Consider the following 21,075-nt stretch of genomic DNA (forward strand, 5'->3'; position numbering starts at 1 on the left):
GTAGCATGGGGAGCCGCGTCAAACCAATTTTCGGCCTGAGGATTGCAACATCATCCTAGAAAGCGTTGTCTTCGCAGGGGTGCACATGAGACTGCACGGCTGTAGCAGATGGCGTTTGCAGACCGAGAACAGCCCAATCATCCAACCTCTGTGTTGTGGATCGTCGCGATGTCCAGAGAGGATCCGCAGCAGCGCAGACCATTACTCGATGAAACCCAGATGTTGCTCGTATGCGACTCCAAGAAGAGCACATGCCACAGGCTGTCGAGCAAGAGCGAACTACCAGCGCAAGACAAGTCTCCCAGGCATGTTGTGACATCTCCAAGTTTAGCATGGTGGATACTTGAACACGAACTCATGTATCTGTATCATCTTCAATGTGTACAGAGCCTTACACCTTCTGGTCATCCGCCACAGAACTTGTGCCGATGGTTTGTTGGACAAAGTGCCAATGCGTCGTATTTCTCTTCAGTTTTGATTAAAGACGAGGCAGCACTTGGAAGAGAAGCAATAAAAACTTCACACAACCAACACATATGGCCCTTCACAATACCGAGGATACAGTACAGATTAGGCATCACTATCAGTTTAATTTCATATGTGAGCTGGAATTGTAGGTGACCATCCGATAGATCATACATTCTCCGAGCAAGTCTTACAGGTGTTATGGGGACTTCATTCAGAACAGCCTCTAAGACTTAGTGGAAGATGTAAAAATATATGCCCCTCCGAGAACTGAATTGGAACCTGCGTTGTTCTTAGCCCGAGTTACATGCGCTACCCGTTTTTTTTTTTTTTTATGAACGAATGGACAGATCATAACTTTGCAAAAATGGTAATTAAACTTTTCGCTCGAGGGAAGGCTTGAACCAAGGACCTTTCGCTTTTTTTTTTTTTTAAATCTTTATTATTGAACAAACGGAGAGTACATATATATATACACAAAGCAAAAGGTACCAGTTAAACATATACAAATGAGTGTTAGGTAAACAAATTATTAGAATAACATGAAATACAACAAATTAGAACATATCCTGTTTTCCTTTTTGTTTTTTTTGTTTTTGTTTTTGTTTAAAAATTTGTATTGAACAAACTAAAAGTACATATATATTCACTATGCAAGAGTTCTTCAAGGTACCATTGAAAAATATACAAATGACTGTTAGTTAAACAAAAAAATATATTAAAAAAGAAAAACATTAAATACAACAAAATATAACATATTCTGTCTTCTTCCTTTGTTTAAAAAAAAAGTGTTTGTTTTTGGTCGATGCATGAGAACGTGGATAAGGGTGTTGCATCATGTAACAGGTAGGCATGGTACACCCCAACTTTGAGGGGGGTCAAGGAAGACGCTGCGGAGATAACCGGCAAAAGTTTGTCGGTAACATGGTTTTCGGGTGAGGGTGCTATGCGCGGTCACAACTTTGTACCAGAAGTCAAGGACTGTATGCGGACCACTCCGAAAGAGATATTCTAAAGCCTGTCCTCGAAACCAGATTAGGGTATGGTGCTTAGCAAGAGGGTAGTGAAATGTCTGGGGCAACAACAGGAAATCCGGGGTTGCCCGTTGGGCCACAGAGCCCATGCTTGTTGTCATACTCTGCTGAGTATCTTGCAAAGCGGAAATGAGCACTAAGATTTGCCAATAATTATTTTACTGTGCTTTGAGTCGTATTCCATGACAGATAGTCGCAGCCTATTTGTAATATACGGATCCATTTGCAAAATTTCGGCAGTTCCTTAGCTTTGAACATTTTTAATGACGTTGCAGGGAGCAGGCAAAAGAATGTCCGTCTTGCACATATCGCCGCTCTAAACGAGTAGAGCATAAACACGTCAATTTTCATAAGCTTTGCACTATCAGCGTTCACGAAATTTCGTTCTATTGTTACTTAGAATTTGTAAATGCATTTTACTTCACTTGATAGCTAAATTATTTGCAGAAAAAGTACGCAAAAAGCGGGCAACTACGGCTAACATTCCTGTAACACACCCATAGCTTCGTCTTAGTTCTGGTCCGTGACGTCACTAGAGCGTCAGCCAATAACAGTGTGTTTTCGATCACGTGACGGAATCTTGATATTTAGTTATTTTTAAGCTTTGATTACATAAAAAAGAGATGTTTTGTGGGAATATTGACTGTAAATGCGACTTGAATGTTATAACAACTCCGAATAACAACAACGCGAACCATATTTTTAACATAGGAATACAGCCTGTTGTAAGGTTTTATTAATAACTCGAAAACGAAGGCTTTTCAGAAACACGTTTATATAATCTTTTTTGCTTGCTTTACTGTGAGGAACCTGTCCCCTAATTTTGTGAAATCATTTTTGAAACACGCTATATTGTGATACTTCGTAGTAGATTAAAAAGTTTCATAGGTAGGATATGAGGTACTGCTGTAAGTACAGCTGTGAGGACCAGTCGAGAGTCGTGCTTGGGCAGCTCACTCGGTTTGCCTGCACGGGAGCTCAGCGTGTTGCGCCAGAGGGCTGGCTACACGCGGTAATAAAAAATGAAGTGTTCAGCAATCAACTTGGACAGCTGTAATGTGACATACGCCCTGACCAACTGTTGTGGGGAAAAAAAACGAGAGAAAAACAGAACAAAAAAAATGGGAGACGCACTTGCCCGGAAACGGCAAAGGTCCGCAGTTCGAGTGTCGATCCTGCACACAGTGTTAATCTGCCAGGAAGTTTCATATCAGCTCACATTCCTCTGCAGAGTGAAAATTTCATTCGGGGCTATGTATTGTGTTTCACCACACATTTGCATCTATACATACGACGTGCTACAATTGCAGTTTTGCTATAATGATAGATATTGTTTCAAATACTACTTTACGGAGAAAAGTAACAGCATCTACAGCTATAAGAGCTGCATATTTCTCTCCTGTATTCTGACAGTTGGTCGATGATGTGACCTGAGCGAAGGTAGAATGGAGCCATAAGGTTTCTATGAATCGACAGAGTTCACAGGAGATAGCATCGACAAGTACAGAGTCAGCTCGATGGAGAGAAGCTTGTACAACGCAGCGCCTTCTGTACCAAGTGAAGGCTCTAACGTTGCACCGACATCGGATACGCCATTTTTAATACTTTTCGTTTGAAGTATTGGAGAAGTCGAGAGACGCCTTCCTTTGGATACGGTGGAAAGAAATTTGTCGTGGGCTTATAAAAATTTATCTGATACGAGGCAACATAACCTCAGCACAGCCGGCCGAAGTGGCCGTGCGGTTAAAGGCGCTGCAGTCTGGAACCGCAAGACCGCTACGGTCGCAGGTTCGAATCCTGCCTCGGGCATGGATGTTTGTGATGTCCTTAGGTTAGTTAGGTTTAACTAGTTCTAAGTTCTAGGGGACTAATGACCTCAGCAGTTGAGTCCCATAGTGCTCAGAGCCATTTTTTTGAACCTCAGCACAAAAAGGCTGCACTGCGAGTAATGTGGAGGTTCTGTTAACTCCTAGCATTTATGTCGATAAGATGTACGGTTCGTTTGAGTAATTCTCTCGGGCTGTCAAGTAGGATGACGCAGGACTCATGGAACGGAAAACTCTCCCGCTATCCTGGGTTCTCCTTGTTCCCTCAATCAATTACCAAGAGACAGAACAGACGGTAGGAGTCCACGCTGTCTATACAATCAGTTAATGAAGTTATCAAGAGGCTCTAATTTTACATCCAGTAGAGAGCATGAAATCTGCGGCCAAAGAAATACGTGGAAAACATAGCAAGAAGAAGGAACAGGATGGCGGGACACGTGTTAAGACATAAGGGATTATCGTCCATTGCACTCGATATAAAGGGTAAACTTAAAGGGGAAGATGCAGACTGGAATACATCAAGTGACTGGCGACGTAGCTAGCAAGTGCTACTCTGATATGAGGAGTTTGACGCCGAAGAGGAATTCATGGTGGGCCGCATCAAACCAGCCAGAAGACAGATAACTGAGGAAAAAAGTAACTAACAATGGTAGGGGAAGGGCGGCCATAACGGCCATTTGAATCTGAAAGTCCGTACGGAGCTTGTGTCGTACGGAAACTGCATACATTTGTGACGCGAAACTCCACTTTTAGTTCCACACAGTCATTTGAAGGCGAAGACGTTAAACGTTCAACATGCATTCGCTCCAGACGTAAATGACTCGACGTGGCAGACGCCATATTTCTTTGGCACACTTATCTGTTTTATACTGCAACTTACAGTAACGGCACATTGAAGATTTGTCACAAACACGTCACCCCTGTCATCAGCAATATAAGCCTTCAAGAGACACTGTGATACCCAAGACTTCTTTCTGTCTTTCTTTCGCTTGTGTCTCATCCCGCAGTTTCCTCAGGGTCGGCATGGTTACAATCTGATGTGGCCTGGCTAATTTGAAGGGGTTGCTGACCTCACCCTGTACCACAGGCGAAAGAATCAGTGTACCCCAGCTGTCTGCATCTAGTGTAAATCATGAAATAGTGCGAATGTGTTTCAAATGTCTGTGGGTCGTGTAACTGAGGCGGGACCAGCTCGGTATTCAACTAGTGGGATGTGGAAAACGGCCTAAAAACCACATCCAGGCTGACCAGCACACCGTGTAATGCTAATGTAAATATAATACTGCCATTAATCTGTATATTTTAAAATTTTTTTGTTCCATAATAATTTTGCAAAATGAATAAAATACTGTAACGAGAGTAAGCTCTTGTTAAGTGTAGTTTATCTGTTTAAAATAACCTCTTTGACGTAGGTGGAATAAATGTATTAAAACATATTTTGTAAATAATTATGTAATATTTCAAGTACAACTGTAATTAATTATGTTAATTTTGTATGTATATGCTGTCATGCAATTGTAGATGGTTCATACGTAGGTTTTTTGTAAGCAGAAGTGTAGGGATCATAGGTAGAACGGAACTCCGTTCTGTGGTGGAATGGAAAAGCTGGTGGGGCGCGCGAGTGAGAATTGGCGCGCGAGTAGCATAGAGTCGGTAACTGCAATGCAAGTGGTGAACACGCATTTCGTTGGTCAAGCACTAGAGGCCCCTAATTTACCTGCAAGACTGGGTTTTGGCCTCTGACATGTTCTACATGATTGGCGCAGCACGGCAATAAATTAATAGCTCAAAAATTTGCAATTTCATCGTCGCCACCAAGAGGAAGACAGAGATAAGTAAATCAAGAGCCGTACCTGCGCAATGTTACTACGCAGCACCGCCTCACGCCACCTTCGACATCAGTAACAGGCAAAGTACTTTATTTAGAAGTGTATCACAGTATGAACCATCCTTCTTCAATCAGTGGAATATAAGTGTTCAATGTACCTTTGTGTTTAACCGTAATTTTCCTATTTCATTTACCTCAGTAGGGTCCTTACCTAAACGAATTTATTCCGAATATCCTGATGCTTATTGAAACTTGAATAATAGTAAATTACTGGCAATAGTACTGTTTTGGTAGCAAATTCTGAATCTCATTATTAAACACTAAAGTTTGCACGTATCAGTTTAAGAGCCACCGCTTTGTGTGACCATGAGGATAAGTTTTCAATAGTATTTCTCAAAGTAAAGTAACATAAATGTTTAACTGCAACAGTCTTAACAGTAATTGTTCGTGTTGCTTCTCCATGTCAAAGAAAGTCAGATAAATATTGGTGTTAGTAAAACGTTAATAGTCCTAAAGAAATGAAATTTAGTCGTACAGAAAGTGGGATTAATAGTACTTACTGCCAAGTGACCGTAGTAAGTGAAAGTAGTTATTTATTCAGTGTCGAAAATTGACTTCATCTTTTTGTGTGGACACTGTGCCCGATTTGGGCTGGTGGCCGTTTTATTAAGCGAAACAGTTTAATGTTATAACAGGCTTTGACTGATAAAAGGTTTCCAAAAGTAATTATTCTCACTGCTTTTCCCCCAAACTGTATGATTCGGAGAAAAATAGTTCGATACGTTACCACTGGGTTGAACACGGTTAAAATCTCTATCCGAGAGTGGATAGTTTGGAGTGTTAGTGCTGGGTAATTTTGTGGTGGTGCTCCGGCCGCTACTTACTACGCAGGTCTGACATTCCGAATCGCGGATCTTCCGTCTCTACGGTGGTAGAACTTGAACGTTCTGGTTCCGTACTGACGAGAACGCGAAAGTAGCAACCGGCCCCCGTCGTTAACCCTCCGGGCGGATTCGATGCTGGGACTATGCGCCTACCCGAGTCAAGGAAGCAGCGCATTAGTGCTCTCGGCTAACCTGCCGGGTCCCTGTGGTACCCAAGACAAAAGGCCGAAATTACATAACTGTAGTGTAGCGTAAGGGCTGAAGGAAGTAGGCCCTCCTGTGCGCCAAATTTTTCCTCTTTTGATTGTTTTTTCTTTCATGTTAGCACTGATAATACATTCTGGGATTTTCCTATGTATGTAACACATCTACATCAACATTGATACTCTGCAAATTACCTTCAGTGCCTGGCAGAGGTATCACGTTATCTCACGGCAGTTGCGACACATCACCTTTCATTACGTTCTGCTTCGCAGGAAGCATGGTTCCAAAAATACAATTTCCATCTTATTCTTTATGGTATCACGTTATCTCAATAAAAACCATGACTATTTTACAACTTTATTATATCCCATTGATACATTTCACGAAAATAAAATTAAATGAATGAATCAGTCCTAACACTTTAGCAGCCCAAATGAGCCAGCTTCATCACTTTTTTATTTCTTCTCTTGCTCCTACAGACTAGTTCTTGATTCATGAATTTAATAATGTAAAAGAGCCTCACTTTCACAAACAGTCTTATTAACAGCAGCTTGGTTCAGCACAGCACCCAGGTGGGTGTTCACAAAGGAAGCACCACAATTACTTATGTGAGCATATTCATCAAAAGTAGAAGTCATCTTAGTCTCACAATGAGTTGCAAATTCTTTGACATCTTCTGCACAAATCAATAGGCTTCCAAAGTTGCCTTCATAGCTTTTAAAATGACAATAAACTTTGTCATTTGCGTCTAAGTCTTGGCTGCCATCTACAAGTACTGTCCTACATTTATAACAGTCATGAATTGTAAGCAGTTTCTTTAATACATAACCAAACACGTATCTCATGCTGTTTACCTCTCCGAGGTCTGTTTGAACTTCCACATTTGATAGTCTGATCACTGAACTCGTGTCACTGATGTCCAACAGTGGTGAAACAAGTAATTTGGGCGCTGCTTTCATATCCACTATTGTCTGAACCCAGTTGATCCCCTCACAATTGGAGGTAGCTACACTGTGTGTTTTCATTAATTTGCTTAAAGCACAATTACTGAATGCAGCACAAAACTTTCGTGGTGATGGGTTGCTACAAAAACCGCCTTTATGCCTTATCACTGAGAAAAAGTTTTCCAGTGGATCTTGATTAATTTTGCGTGTTAATAAATATAACTTGGTTCCATCCACAACATCATCAAAAAACATGTTCAAAGCGCTTATGTTACCCAGAAGTCCTTTAACACACTTAATCCTAGGTGAAAAGATTTCCCCATCAGCATCTACTAATTTCCGTGACTGTATCTATGGCTTCCCCCCCCCCCCCCCCCCCCATGAACCATGGACCTTGCCGTTGGTGGGGAGGCTTGCGTGCCTCAGCGATACAGATAGCTGTACCGTAGGTACAACCACAACGGAGGGGTGTCTGTTGAGAGGCCAGACAAACGTGTGGTTCCTGAAGAGGGGCAGCAGCCTTTTCAGTAGTGCAAGGGCAACAGTCTGGATGATTGACTGATCTGGCCTTGTAATAATAACCAAAACGGCCTTGCTGTGCTGGTACTGCGAACGGCTGAAAGCAAGGGGAAACTACGGCCGTAATTTTTCCCGAGGGCATGCAGCTTTACTGTATGATTAAATGATGATGGCGTCCTCTTGGGTAAAATATTCCGGAGGTAAAATAGTCCCCCATTCGGATCTCCGGGCGGGGACTACTCAAGAGGATGTCGTTATCAGGAGAAAGAAAACTGGCGTTCTACGGATCGGAGGCTGGAAAGTCAGATCCCTTAATCGGGCAGGTAGGTTAGAAAATTTGAAAAGGGAAATGGATAGGTTAAAGTTAGATATAGTGGGAATTAGTGAAGTTCGGTGGCAGGAGGAACAAGACTTCTGGTCAGGTGACTACAGGGTTATAAACACAAAGTCAAATAGGGGTAATGCAGGAGTAGGTTTAATAATGAATAGGAAAATAGGAATGCGGGTAAACTACTGCAAACAGCATAGTGAACGCATTATTGCGGCCAAGATAGATATGAAGCCCACACCTACTACAGTAGTACAAGTTTATATGCCAACTAGATCTGCAGATGACAAAGAAATTGAAGAAATATATGATGAAATAAAAGAAATTATTCAGATAGTGAAGGGAGACGAAAATTTAATAGTCATGGGTGACTGGAATTCGAGTGTAGGAAAAGGGAGAGAAGGAAACGTAGTAGGTGAATATGGATTGGGGCTAAGAAATGAAAGAGGAAGCCGCCTGGTAGAATTTTGCACAGAGCACAACTTAATCATAGCTAACACTTGGTTTAAGAATCATGATAGAAGGTTGTATACATGGAAGAACCCTGGAGATACTAAAAGGTATCACATAGATTATATAATGGTAAGACAGAGATTTAGGAACCAGGTTTTAAATTGTAAGACATTTCCAGGGGCAGATGTGGACTCCGACCACAATCTATGGGTTATGAACTGCAGATTGAAACTGAAGAAACTGCAAAAAGGTGGGAATTTAAGGAGATGGGACCTGGATAAACTGAAAGAACCAGAGGTTGTACAGAGTTTCAGGGAGAGCATAGGGGAACAATTGACAGGAATGGGGGAAAGAAATACAGTAGAAGAAGAATGGGTAGCTTTGAGGGATGAAGTATTGAAGGCAGCAGAGGATCAAGTAGGTAAAAAGACGAGGGCTAGTAGAAATCCTTTGGTATCAGAAGAAATATTGAATTTAATTGATGAAAGGAGAAAATATAAAAATTCAGTAAATGAAGCAGGCAAAAAGGAATACAAACGTCTCAAAAATGAGATCAACAGGAAGTGCAAAATGGCTAAGCAGGGATGGCTAGAGGACAAATGTAAGGATGTAGAGGCTTATCTCACTAGGGGTAAGATAGATACTGCCTACAGGAAAATTAAAGAGACCTTTAGAGATAAGAGAACCACTTGTATGAATATCAAGAGCTCAGATGTAAACCCAGTTCTAAACAACGAAGGGAAAGCAGAAAGGTGGAAGGAGTATATAGAGAGTCTATACAAGGGCGATGTACTTGAGGACAATATTATGGAAATGGAAGAGGATGTAGATGAAGATGAAATGGGAGATACGATACTGCGTGAAGAGCTTGACAGAGCACTGAAAGACCTGAGTCGAAACAAGGCCCCTGGAGTAGACAACATTCCATTGGAACTACTGACGGCCTTGGGAGAGCCAGTCCTGACAAAACTCTACCATCTGGTGAGCAAAATGTATGGTACAGGCGAAATACCCTCAGACTTCAAGAAGAATATAATAATTCCAATCCCAAAGAAAACAGGCGTTGACACATGTGAAAATTGCCGAACAATCAGTTTAATAAGCCACAGCTGCAAAATACTAACACGAATTCTTTACAGACGAATGGAAAGACTAGTAGAAGCCGACCTCGGGGAAGATCAGTTTGGATTCCGTAGAAATACTGGAACACGTGAGGCAATACTGACCTTACGACTTATCTTAGAAGAAAGATTAAGGAAAGGCAAACCTACGTTCTAGCATTTGTAGACTTAGAGAAAGCTTTTGCCAATGTTGACTGGAATACTCTCTTTCAAATTCTGAAGGTGGCAGGGGTAAAATACAGGGAGCGAAAGGCTATTTACAATTTGTACAGAAAGCAGATGGCAGTTATAAGTGTCCAGGGACATGAAAGGGAAGCAGTGGTTGGGAAGGGAGTAAGACAGGGTTGTAGCCTCTCCCTGATGTTATTCGATCTGTATATTGAGCAAGCAGTAAAGGAAACAAAAGAAAAATTCGGAGCAGGTATTAAAATCCATGGAGAAGAAATAAAAACTTTGAGGTTCGCCGATGACATTGTAATTCTGTCAGAGACAGCAAAGGACCTGGAAGAGCAGTTGAACGGAATGGATGGTGTCTTGAAAGGAGGATATAAGATGAACATCAACAAAAGCAAAACGAGGATAATGGAATGTAGTCGAATTAAGTCGGGTGATGTTGAGGGTATTAGATTAGGAAATGAGACACTTAAAGTAGTAAAGGAGTTTTGCTATTTGGGGAGCAAAATAACTGATGATGGTCGAAGTAGAGAGGATATAAAATGTAGACTGGCAATGGCAAGGAAAGCGTTTCTGAAGAAGAGAAATTTGTTAACATCGAGTATAGATTTAAGTGTCAGGAAGTCATTTCTGAAAGTATTTGTATGGAGTGTAGCCATGTATGGAAGTGAAACATACACGATAAATAGTTTGGACAAGAAGAGAATAGAAGCTTTCGAAATGTGGTGCTACAGAAGAATGCTGAAGATTAGATGGGTAGATTGCATAACTAATGAGGAGATACTGAATAGGATTGGGGAGAAGAGGAGTTTGTGGCACAACTTGACCAGAAGAAGGGATCGTTTGGTAGGACATGTTCTGAGGCATCAAGGGATCACCAATTTAGTATTGGAGGGCAGCGTGGAGGGTAAAAATCGTAGGGGGAGACCAAGAGATGAATAAACTAAGCAGATTCAGAAGGATGTAGGTTGCAGTAGGTACTGGGAGATGAAGAAGCTTGCACAGGATAGAGTAGCATGGAGAGCTGCATCAAACCAGTCTCGGGACTGAAGACCACAACAACAAACAACAACTACATCTATGGCTTCAGTGTATTTAAAATTTCCAAATGTCTTGAGGCACTTGTAATGCAGTTCCTTAAGGATACAGGCCCTTTAACACTATATGCATTAAATATGTCAAAAATATCGTTTACTTTTTGGCAAAAATCTGCAGTAGCAATAGCAGATGATGATATGGTGCCACGAGTAACAAGTGTCTCAATGCGTGCTGCTACTGTATGACTCAACACACGAACTGCAGTGTTTACCTTCATTTTTGAAAATGCTAGCAGTTGGATAGCTCTTTTAGTGAGCCTGGGGGCCAACTTGTACTTCCTTTCATAATCACTTGAGTATAAATGACAAATGTCCTTCCTTGAAGCAGTGCCAATCCCTCCTTCATCTGTTGTGTGGATAATGTTATACCTGAATAAATTATTACGTATGCTTTTTATCAAGTGTGAGGTGTCATAAAAAAAATCTTACTCCCTTCGTGTACTAAGCATGGATTAACTGGTGTGATACCCAGTCTGTGCCTCCACTCCACAAAATTCGAGCCTTGGTCTGTCACACATGTTTTTACAACCAAACCAATCTCTGTGAGTTTTCTGACAACTTCAAAAAATATGCGCGTCAAATGGGTGGCTCCTACTGGTCCTTTGGAGAAATAATATACTAATGGCTGTTTAAAATTTGAGAAGATGCCGTTAATCATTATAACTAATGCAGTATTGGCAACCACAGATGTACGTATGAAACCCATGTCTTCAAATCCAATAACACGATCCCTAGAGCTGTCATATATCAAATTTTCCATTAGTGACATCTCATCCATAGACAAATTAACAATTATATCAGTTTATGGTAACTGCTGCACTTTCTGCTTTAAAAGATGAAATATGTTATTATTTATCCCACAATTTAACTGTATATCTTCCACGTACCTTGAAACGTCCCCTTAGAAAAATCTATACAAGACTGTGCTTAAACTGACACACAATATTTTTAGCGCAACGCAATCTGACTTTCAAAAATCCCTACAAAAGAATGGCCCTGATTAACATTAACCTATACGTTTCACAAATCACTTACCTCACAAAAATCTTCATTACTCGAACTACTGCAATATAGCGAGCGCCACTACTGCCAGCTAAATAAAAGATTCAAACTACGGAAGGCACTAACTACTGATAGGCATAGTTAGCAAATGTAAGATTTTTGTAGAGAACAAACAATGTATTTACCTTAATAGTCATAATATATATAGCAGTTCATGACATCCAGTCTAACAAATTTCAAACCTCCGCCATCTCTCTCCCCACATCCACCACTGCTGGCGGCTCGCCTCCAACTGCGCAACGCTACGCGCTGTTCACATCCAGCTGCCGATTTTCATACAGAGCGCTACGTAACGTTGCCAATAAGAAAACATAAACAGCCTACTTACAACCTTTGTAAGGTACGTACTGATGGAAGGCTAAAACAGCGTGATAAAAAACTGTATGCCTGAGTACTACAATACAACAAATTAAGTGCAAATTACTTAGTTTCATCTTCCCATCTCGCACCACGTTTTCCATTCAGTGGTATACTGATTTGGCTTATCAATAAATCGAGAGCATCTTTTTTCAAGTACTTGGAACCAACACTTTTTAAAATGAGCTTATCCTTTTGTACTTGTGTCCTGTGACGTGGTTGCAGTTTATTCTTACAATGGGCACTTTCCTTGTCACGTAGTAATTTTGTACTAAGTCTAATGATTTGCACGTTTTTACATTTCACACGATTTTCCAACACGCGAATAATTTCACGTAATCTAAGCATTTCATCTTCAAAAGATGTCTGTGTTGCAGATTCCGTTGTTAGTGATTTTATATGTCTCTCGTGTAGTAACACTTGTGGTAGTTGTTTCTTCTGTGTCAGGAGACAGTTTTATTGTTTTTGCAGTAACACTTTCACGTTTGTATGGCAATTTTCTCTTCATCGTCACTAGTTGTGGCTTATTCGGCACGACAAATAACGTAGGAACAGCATTGCATATCGATGTCTTCTTTTCCGTGCTCATGAACTGGTTTGACTCGAAATGTAACGCACAAAACTTCCCGTTATTGTGCAAATAAAGGGCATCTTTTTGCAGCAGGTCCTGTCTTCTACTGTTTATTAACCATTTCTTGCTCCTAAAAAAGAAAAACAAATTCAGTAATTCAATAAAGTTTAGAAAAAAATCGTAAATAAAGAGCGCTCTAATATGATGTTTCATACCTCTCAGGGCCCTTAGGAAACCTGAAGAATGACAAATTTGGTGTCTTCTTCCTATTATTACTGCAATTTCTTGCACTACATACGCTGCCTTTCGTAAAAAACATCTTAAAAATGAATATAAACGATACTGTTTACATTTAATGAATACCGTATTCAGCAGCGTAGCTTCTCCACCGCTTGAGGCGCTGTTGTCGCTGTGTATAACAATGTAAGCCCAGGATAGCTACTCCAGTCAGTCAGATTGCAGGCCGAAGACGCGTCTGGAAACGAGGAAATGTCTCGCATTCTCGTCTTTCGATAAAGCTTTCACGATCTGATTCGATGAGCTCAACATAATGTGTAGAGATCTCAATACAATTTTTTCGTATACAAGATACAGCACGAGAAGCTTTAGGTACGAAAACAGCAAGTGTAATGGGAGGCGGTGCTACACACGAAACACCGTAGTTTAACCGAGATGTTCAAGAATTACTTGTTAAGTCAGTGACAGGCGGGAAGACTGCATGGGGTGTAAAATTAACAGTAATAGGTCTAAATCGAATACACGAAAAATAAAACAGCATTATTGCAAGTGATAGACAAAACGCATGAAACGATACCTTTATGGAACACAATGTGTGGTGAATGCCCCTGGAGATAATGAACGATGCTATTGAACACATTCAGATATAGAATATGCAAAAAATTCAGTGGGAAAATTATTTTCGACCTTTCTTTGCCTGCGTTGATTGGGGTATCACGCCACCAGCATCGTCGGTTATACCCTTAACATTACTACCCTGTCCGCGAGGGTAATAAAAGAAAAACGACTTTTAGAGATGTTACGCTTAAACTTAACCCTCGCAAGCAGAGTACATTCGTAGTCTGAAAGCCACACGAATTCAACGATGTAACAGTTTTGTTTATTTTGTACTGTTAGAATTCACTAAATTGTTAGGTAAAATTTACACAGTTCTTAAGTGCTCAACTAATCCAGTGGTGGAATATAGGAATAAACTTTATTAGGCTTGTAAGCCCATTTTCGAGTACAGAACTGTTTCCCAAGATGGAAACCACGTGAAGGAAAGTGGGAAATAATTCGTGCAGTCACAAATCTTTGTCGAATAGTAGGAGCGAGTGCCGTGAACAACGTACTAGAAATCCCGACTGGTAGGGGCTGAGTGTGGGAGTAAGGATGCATTTGAAGGTCACTTTTGTACGATTTTCTTGAGTAACTCGAAAACTACGGCCTCTAGCGAAAACGGACCCCAGTGTAAAATTATTCCTACAAAAATGTCCTGTTAATTGTTTCTCAAGGATTTGTAGTTTGCGCGTGGCGAACGAGAGAATGAAAATCTCTCGCATGGTCTTTGAAGGCCAGTTATAACACGGCGGGCTGCATAAAACAAGATCCGTAGGGGCAGCTGAGTCACCTTGTATATTATACACCAATTGAAATGTGTACAATGCGAAATATTTAAGAATGCTTCACGAAACATAACCTTCTATCAGTGCTAAAAACTAAAGAAAATGGCGTAAACTGCTTATGGCGGTCTCCAACGAGAATTTCTTCATGTGAGTCTAAGATTTGTCATGTGACTGAAGTAACGACCAAAAGTAAACACGTGTTCCTAGCTACACTATCCGCTAGGTACAACACTCTCCCTACCTAAAACTAGCGTAATGGCATTTCAGGGAATATTCCCATTCTGTTCAAAGACTATTATCAACTCAAAAGCTACAGAACAAATCCCTTATTTCTCCTATCTGGCTGCTGAAATAAGTGACAATAAAGGCTGATATACTGAAACTACGTTTCAACGTTTTTGAACACATTTGTGGTGACGGTGAGTAACAAGACAGGAAAGGGCATGAGAATAAAAGTAAATAAAGGCATCACCAAGTTTAATGAATGGGAGTGAGACAGACGGACGTCAGTAACACCGAAAGGTCGGAAATGAGGACTTCAAGAAATGTTAGAGGGTGTACAAAATATTAGACCCAATACGTAATAAACACGGAAGATCAGAACTTAACGTTTAGAATATGAGAGAGTGGATGGTAACAGAAGAAGATCGAAAGAAGGTATTAACCGGATAAATGAAGACAGATTGCCAAAACGCATTGGGCTAATAAGCCATAACCAAGAAGAGATTCGGGAAGGCCCAGGAAATGAGGGGAACAACTCAGAGTGTGAAGTCAGAAGACGTATTTTTCCTTCCTAAATCGTGGAGTGCAGAAGATCAAACAGACTTTTACTCATGTCGTTATTTTATAGCAGGTATCTTATCCAGTGATTCCAGTAATGATTTATTACATTTTTATTGGGTGTCTAAAGTTTTTCCGCATGTCTCAGTTGCAACATACTCAACAAGGAATGCAGGAGTATCAACTGGCCAACAATTGTACGGGCCGTGCAGTGGGAGGCAGGGAGGGTGTACGAGGTCAGTTGCGGCGCTTCGCCAATCTTAACAACGTATCGTTCGCGGTCATTCAGTTGGAATTCACTTTTTCCCAGCATTCGACTTACTTCAGTTATTCACTGATTTTAGAAAATGTTGCAACTAGAAGGGGAACCTTTGTGCTATCGTTCATAAATAAGTAATCACAGAAATACTCATTCCTCTGCACACAGATCTACACCAGTCCGCTTATTCATAGCTGGAGTAAACACTGTCCTATTAAATGTCATAAAGTTGTTCGATGCAAATATAAACGTCAAAATAGGCAACATTTATAGTTTAAGGCGAGATTTCGTAGATTAAGAAGTTGACATGCATTTACCTGCACGTGTTTTCCATCTTCGGAAATAGTTCTGTATTCGAAAATGGGCTTAAAGTCCTAATAAAGTTTCACGAAGCAAGGCAAAAAGAATCCCGTTTAATCAACACAATACGAAATGTTTCTCCAAGATCCTACAGTTAAATCAGTCTCTTGCAGCCAGAAGTGTGGAGTATAATATGGTGTACTGAAACCCAAAATAAAACCAACCTCCTTTCAGAGAAAAATGTTTTTGCATTTCTTTCTGAACGCCCCTCGTAATTCTTGATCAGCTTCGAATGTGAAAAGCTTCTCCCACTGGAAGCGACAGTCACTGGCATGGTTAGCAGTAATTGTTGGGTCATGGCTTTCCAATTTCATTTAAGTATTTCAATATTAGCACTGAAGTTCTCATATTCTTGTTCACTTTTTCTCTGAACACTTTTATTTCTGTCAAAAGTTCTGACGCAACAATGTCTTTTCATTATTCACCATTTACCTTTTATACATAGCTCTCTGACACGTTTATTTCATAGCGTTTTCAGTTCTTTATCCCATAAGTGTCTCAAGTTTTTTGATGAAAAAAACTGAATATTTCGGAATACTTAGTCAGCTGCCCAAACTTTTGTTGCAAACTTATTAATACTGTGTCAACGACAGGGTAGAAAAAATCAGTTTCGTCTTCTCCTCTGGAAGCTGTGCTCTGCAAAGCACATCGTCATTTTTACAACCAAATTGGTTTCTTTTGGTGCCAGTTCTCTTTTGTTCAAATTTTGCCCAATCTGTAAAGTTTCAGCTATCACTTTCGTAGTGAAAAAACCTTCCTCACGGAATTTCTCACTTAAATTTTATTTAACTTTCGAGCGATTTGGTTGTTAATTTCAAATTCATGTTTTCTGCCTGGAGGGCCTTACTTGCTGCTATAAGGGCAAAGAGAAGCTCATACCGTATGACAACACCGTCAATAAACTAGAAGTTATTTAATTCGTTCACAGCAAGTAAGTGTTCTTCGCTTTTTGTTTTCAATTCATCAATGCTATTGCGCACCCCAAGAAGGGCATCTGTGACTTCTCTTGATTGGTACGTCATAGTTTCGACACTCTCCACCCAGCTTTCCCATCGAGAATCTGAAAGCTTCTTCACTGTTAATTTTGGTACTCTGTTCAATATGATTTCCGCTCTCTGGCAGGATGCACCGAAAACAAAGTATAGTCTTTGAATTACACGAAAAAATGTGACTGCTTTTGCTGTAGGTTTTGCCGCATCTGATAGCACAAGATTAATATTCCAGCTAGCACATGTCAAATAAAATGCTCTTGGATTACATCGGGATTCTGGTTTGAACACCACTTCAATTACCTTCTATATTTGTACCATTTTCGTAACTTTGGCCTCCGCAGCCACGAATATTGAGACCTAGTTGGTCTACTTTCGATGCACGGGTTTTAGGCAAACTTTCTCCTGTTGTTGAAGAGACATCCATAAAGTCTACAGTCATTGTGTGTTCTTATAGGTTTACAAACTTAACAAGCAATGTCATTTGTTCATTGTTGGTTGTATCAGGAGTACAATGAGGGATGACTGAAAAATATGTACTTTCTTCTAGAAAATTAACGTTTTGTACTTTGAGTGCAAGCAAATTTATGAGTTAATGTTGAATGTTTTTGTACACAAGAACGGTCAAGAATTTCTTAAGTTTTTAACCGCGATTAAAATTTTCTGCAAAACAGGGTCAAATTCTGCAATTATTTCGATTAAACCAAGAAAATTGCCATAATTATATTGACAGAGCTTTTAGCTGGCTCCTATGAAGGCCATATTATGCTCAGTCAGATACCTGGTGGCGCGTATAATTCTGTTTAGAGCCGAAAACAAGTGTTCCTTTTCTCTTTCTAGTAGTTCACTTCCATAGCTACCACTTTTTTGTTTCAACTGTCTCACACTGTATGCATCTTTTTGCAGAGTGTATGTGGGCAACTAATTGTTCATGGCCTGTAAGCCGATCTCCTAAATGAACCCAGTCACAGAGTCTGTCACTTGACAGCCTGTTTGTAGGAGATCGAAAAATTTTACAACAGTAACAAAGAACGTTTTTGGTGCATTTCGAATACACAATCCATTTTCGATCCCTTTTTTCTCCATTGGGTAAAGTTGGTACGTAAAAATGAATTGAAAATTTTCCTCCCCTCTCGTATTAAAGATAATAAAAATATACAATTTTAATAGAGCCTTTCTGTACAATTTCATTTATCATGGAGGATGTTAACGTATTAGGTCAAGTGCCTGGGTCTGGATTTGTGATTATTTCACGGTCGCTATCAGTAGACCTAGCTGAATGTGGGATACCAGTTGGTTCACATAACAATACATTTTCAGTTTTTTGTAAAGCACCACATTATGAGAGGGTAGTGTTAATGACATCACCATTTGAGCATAAATTGGTTTTAATGTGTGAAGATAAGATGCTTGTCGTAGAACCTTTTCGAAAGCGTCTTTCTTTTTGCAGTTGAAAATTGTTCGTGATGAAGCTTTTTATTGTATAACCTTATTCTTTTTTTATTTTATTTTATTTTTTATTTTTTAGCACACGGGAGGAACACTATATCGTAACACAGAACGCACATACAGCACAAGAAACGGTTTGAACTGGAAACGTACATTTAAACTCATGACAACTAACAAATTATTTTGTGAGATACCGATGAAAATAATGCTTAATTGTTAGCCACAGAAGTGAGCTGCAAGAGTGCAGAGAAAGAGAAGAGCTAAGAGACAATGAATAACGTTTCTCTTAAATTACGGATGAGCAGATGTTAACAGAAGACACTGCTACCGCATGGTGGTTATCGTTGAAACAACTGGTTTTCCGTTATATCGGTTTATTACAACGTCAGTGCCACGGACACCTGACCGCTCAAATTTTGAAATAACCGATTTAAGTTTTTATTTCTGTTATTTCGTGTAATAAATGTAGAAAAAAGTTGACTTCCTCAGTTTCAAGATAAATAGAATCAAAATTATGAATAGGCAATAAAAGAAAACTTAGTCCGACCATTGTTCACTCATTTTCTCGACAAGTGTTAAGTGGTTGAATACTACGAAAAATTACTAGTATTGTCCTATTGATTCTAATTTTATGAAACTCAGCTCAAAAATCATGTTGTAATCGAGGATCACACCATTATTTGGGCATTATAAAAAGCCAGCGCTAAAGGATGAAAACTGAGGTTGAAGAGCTCGTATTTTGCGTGGTGGTTTGTCCTTTTTCAAGGGCTACAAGCGCATACGCATATTATGTAGACACAGATAGCAGGTGAGCTACTTTCTATTCTTATTGTATACGATGAACAAATTATTGTTAAGCTTAAGATTTATTACGGTTACCATAATGTTGTTGTGGTTTGATGCAGCTCTCCATGCTACCCTATCCTGTGCAAGTTTCTTCATTTCCCAGTACGTACTGCAACCTACAGCCTTCTGAATCTGTTTAGTGTATCCATCTCTTGGTCTCCCTCTTCGATTTTTACCATCCGCGCTGCTCTCCAATACTAAACTGGTGATCCCTTGACGCCTCAGAATATGTCCTATCAACCGATCTCTTCTTCCAGTCAAGTTGTGCCACAAATTTCTCTTCTCCCCAGCTCTATTCAATACCTCCTCATCAGTTATGTGGTCTACCCGTCTAATATCCAGCATTTTTCTGTAGCACCACATTTCGAAAGCTTCCATTCTCTTTTTGTCTAAACTATTTATTGTCCACGTTTCACTTCCATACATGGCTACACTCCAGAAAAGACTTCCTGACATTTAAATCTTTACTCGATGTTAACAAATTTCTCTTCTTCAGAAACGCTTTCCTTGCCATTGACAGTCTACATTTTATATCCTCTCTACATCGACCATCATCAGTTATTTTGCTCCCCAAATGGCAAAACTCATTTACTACTTTAAGCGTTTCATTTCCTAATCTACTTCCCACAGCATCACCCGATTTAATACGACTGCATTACATTATCCTCGTTTTGCTTTTGTTGATGTTCATCTTACATCCTCCTTTCAAGACAGTGTCCATTCCGTTCAGTTGCTCTTCCAGGTCCTTTGCTGTCTCTGACAGAATTACAATATCATCGGCGAACATCAAAGTTTTAATTTCTTCTCTATGGATTTTAATTCCTACTCCGATCATTTCTTTTGTTTCCTTTACTGCTTGCTCAATATACAGATTGAATAACATCGGGGAGATGCTACAACCTTGTCTCACTTCCTTCCCAACCACTGGTTCCCTTTCATGCCCCTCGACTCTTATAACTGCCATCTGGTTTCTGTACAAACTGCAAATAGCCTTTCGCTTCAGGGTATTTTATCCCTGCCACCTTCAGAATTTGAAAGAGATTAATCCTGTCAACGTTGTCAAAATCTTTCTCTAAGTCTGCAAATGCTAGAAACGTAGGTTTGCCTTTCCTTAATCTGTTCTCTAAGATAAGTCGTAGGGTCAGTATTGCCTCACGTGTTCCAACATTTCTACGGAAACCAAACTGGTCTTCCCTGAGGTTGGCTTCTACCAGTTTTTCCATTCGTCTGTAAATAATCCGTGTTAGTATTTTGCACCGTGGCTTATAGTTCGGTAATTTTCACATCTGTCCACCCCTGCTTTCTTTGGGTTTGGAATTATTGTAATTCTTCTTGAAGTCTGAGGGTATTTCACCTGTCTCATACATCTTGCGCACCAGATGGTAGAGGTTTGCCAGCGCTGGCTCTCCCAAGGCTATCAGTACTTCTAATGGAATGTGTTTCCAGACTATAGATGTAATCACGAACAATGGCTTTCGAATTTAGGCTCGTTCTGTGCACCTACATCGCGCGTTCTTCGGTAGCCAATGAGTCTTCAGCAGTGTTCTGAGAGCTGTGCTGTGACTGTTAGCGCAATGCGACCATCATACGCGATCGTAGCGAGTTCTTTGTCGAATTTTTATTCCATTTGTTTCGAGTTGTCATGGTTGATGGTGGTGGTAGGAGACTAATTCTGCACTAGCAAGCGAGAGATATAATCTGCAGGATACACGCTTTCATCTGGTGTATGCGAGTACGGCAACTGCCACTTGTAACCGGCAACAATGCAATCCCCGTCCTTGCCTGCGCGAACCGCCATCGCTCGTGGATGGGACTCTAGGATTGGTGCCATTCTCCAATGGGATTGATGTCCGGTGACGACAGGGAGAAACTACCATATAGACCAGGTGGGGGTAAGTCTTCT

This window comes from Schistocerca piceifrons, chromosome 3 (genome assembly GCF_021461385.2).
Source record: "Schistocerca piceifrons isolate TAMUIC-IGC-003096 chromosome 3, iqSchPice1.1, whole genome shotgun sequence".
NCBI classification, from domain to species: Eukaryota; Metazoa; Arthropoda; class Insecta; order Orthoptera; family Acrididae; genus Schistocerca; species Schistocerca piceifrons.